The 2,834-nt window shown below is 35.4% G+C and overlaps 1 long non-coding RNA gene across 2 annotated transcripts; it reads left to right on the top strand.

Moving 5' to 3' along the window:
* Positions 1-251: 251 nt before the first annotated feature.
* On the top strand, positions 252-2,409 carry LOC113289535. 2 transcript variants are annotated; one of them, XR_003331056.1, is made up of 5 exons: positions 252-964; positions 1,094-1,148; positions 1,353-1,431; positions 1,675-1,804; positions 2,079-2,409. It is a non-coding gene; the product is annotated as an uncharacterized LOC113289535 (long non-coding RNA). The 2 variants fall into 2 exon arrangements; XR_003331057.1 differs by lacking the exon at positions 1,094-1,148 and having other exon boundaries at positions 252-1,093.
* The last annotated feature ends 425 nt before the right edge of the window (positions 2,410-2,834 follow it).

The raw sequence follows: 2,834 nt of genomic DNA, 5'->3' as shown, positions 1-2,834 counted from the left end.
TCATCTTATCTGAAAATAGGTTTTTTTTGGTGCGACCTCATGATTTCCGTGTGTACTTTTGATCTGGTTCGTAGGATTAGATAACCTTAAAAACACGGAATATGATATAGACCGTCGATCTGATAAGGATCTCGGTACAATGTATGAAATTATGAGGGTTAATATTAAAATACCTAAACTTTTAGGGACCTAAAAGTAAATGATATATATAATAAACGTCAAGCAGAAATTTCTCTCTTTCCCTTCTTCGACTTCGGTTTTGAGGAGAAAAAAAATAAGGTTCCGAGGAGAAACCGCAGATGAGGGCGATGATCATATGTTCTGATTAAACCCAGATATTCAATCTTCTCCGAATCCCACTTCAATTCAATCTCTCTTTGATTCAATCTCTGTTCGTTAAATTAGGTCTCCCATTGAAATTAGGGTGTCCCCATTGAGTAATTTAAACTTATGATTCAATCTCTGTTCGTCAAAATCTCTAAATTGTTTCTTCAGTTCCACAAACCACTAAATCGAACCCAAAGAAACACAACGGAAGGGTATTGTTTAGTTTAATCTGATTTAATCAGAAACAACATCAAATAGTTAACAAAAATGACGATCTGATAATGCGAAGAGTTCTGAGAAGTTGAAGATGAATACAAATACAACTGATGTGGTTTATGAAGAGAAAGAATGGGGTAGATCAGGAAGATGTTAAAGAAACAGATTTTGAAACATCCAGTTAGAGAACCGAAACGATGGGAATTGATTACTGAAGCGTTTCAACGTAGGCATGAATTTTGAAAGTGTGATTAAAATGGGGATACCATGAGATAAGAAATTGGCGAGAAACTCAAATGAGGATTCCGAATTGATTAACGGAGACAAGAAAGAATACAAATTTGAATGAGGATTTCAAAGGATGGGAGAAGATTGCAGCTCAAGATGATTAGTTCCTCTTGAGAATTGATAAGAATCTGCGGTATCCCTTAGTGAATTCAATTTGAATTTCCAATGAATGTGTATTTAATTTTGTGCTTTTCTTGACACAGTTGAATTTCTGAGCTCTAACTGTTTGTAGAAATGTCAAACATATTTTTCTCATACTCAGGTGACTCTCATTTCTGTGCTACTGTCTTAGCAGTTGCGACTCATATTTCTTTCCTGTACGTACTGCCTTAGCATTTGAGACTCATTTTTGTTTGTTTTATTTTTACACTCTTAAATGAGCTGTTTTTCTCTTCGGATGATCTTTCATAATAATTCAAGTGGAAGTATTTCATAGGATTCATTGCATTTTATGTTAACGCACAACTAGGCCATATACAACATAGTCCAAGTAATCATACATCCTATGATTTGAAATGCAGGAATCACTTTAGCAGTGGGGAAGTGAAGATTGACGAGGGTTGCAATGTCAGCCACCATTTGGACAGCTCGGAACTTAAGGTATAAAATTACAGTAGAAGGCAATGCCAATTTATAGTATCTCATATACATACAGTGGAGAAATAAATATCGTGATGCAACCGTAATACATGTAACACCACGGCTTTAACATATCGTAAAAACACTCGATGTCGGTAGTGGAGTGCCACTTGAGAATTACTGTGTGTATCTCAAACTATAAGCGCATCGATGTATTTATCCTTTTTAACCAACTGCTTATCCCCAAAATATTTTTATGCACAGTGGTCATTGTCTGAAAATCACCCTTTGGGACAACTCATTTCTTGAGCTCAGTTTTAGCTTTGGAGATCATGGAAATCGCCAACCACCCATTGTTGTTTTTGTCTCCAGAACATGTGCTATAATGGACCAGGTTTGCCATTTATAATGTTTATCGAATCGTTTATCTGATATTTTTATTTTTTAATATTATGTCTCCAATTACTAAATCCCTCCCACATCGGCACAATTGGTACTCTTTCTAATTCTATGTTGCTCTTTTGTACTTAATTGTTTCTTTGATTTTAAATGCCCATCAATATTACTTAAAATTAAGCTCGGGATTCTGAATTGGCAACCATTAGTTCGCACTCTTGCATTTCCAAACCGCAGAACGAAAAATTTATAATGTTTCATCGTTCTCGCAGGCTTTCTCGGTTCCTATTTATCTTTCCATTTTATCAGAGGTTGCATCAGTGCGGGCGAAAGCTTATCAAAGAAGTATGGCCAAGATTTGGATTTAGAGCGCTTTTCTTCTTTGATCTCATATGAGCCTACCAAGGTCTTGCTGTACACAAGCATTGTATTTTCATTTGTTATTGTAAGTTCAAAAATCACGTCTTACACTGTCGTAACATTACTGTTCTAATTTTATCAAGCATCTAATCCTACAGGCAAGTTGTGAGGTTGCTTGGTATAATGTTAGGCTTCCCATACTTCTGCCATAAATGGAAAAATAGCACATACTATATTTTTGTACATTAGGCCTTCAATTACTGTAAGGAAGGAGAAACTAAATATCTTGAAGCCGAAAATAGTCACATCTATTGTTACACGTTGGGTTAAATGGAGTTATGGATTTAAGTTATAAAGTACTAGGCTACTAAATATTTTTTTTGAACGTAATTCTGTTGGGAATTACCAACAGTTGGTGGTGTTGAACTATTTGACGTAGGTTTATCCATGGTGTTCAGAAAAGTTCGATTTTTCTTCTTCTTTTAAAACAGAAAGTCAGGCGCATCGCGCATGTGTGTTATACTAGTGTGTATAATGCGAATAACACATTGAACAACAACTTAATTACAGACCTCGCGCATATCTTTGAATTCAATAGTCATCTAAAAGAATCCTAGTTTTTCCCTAGTTGTGTAGTTAGTTTGGGTAAACTTGGTCAAAAGGCTAAC

Source organism: Papaver somniferum, chromosome 6 (assembly GCF_003573695.1).
Source record: "Papaver somniferum cultivar HN1 chromosome 6, ASM357369v1, whole genome shotgun sequence".
In the NCBI taxonomy this organism is placed as follows: Eukaryota; Viridiplantae; Streptophyta; class Magnoliopsida; order Ranunculales; family Papaveraceae; genus Papaver; species Papaver somniferum.
This window is presented reverse-complemented; position numbering and strand designations above follow the sequence as displayed.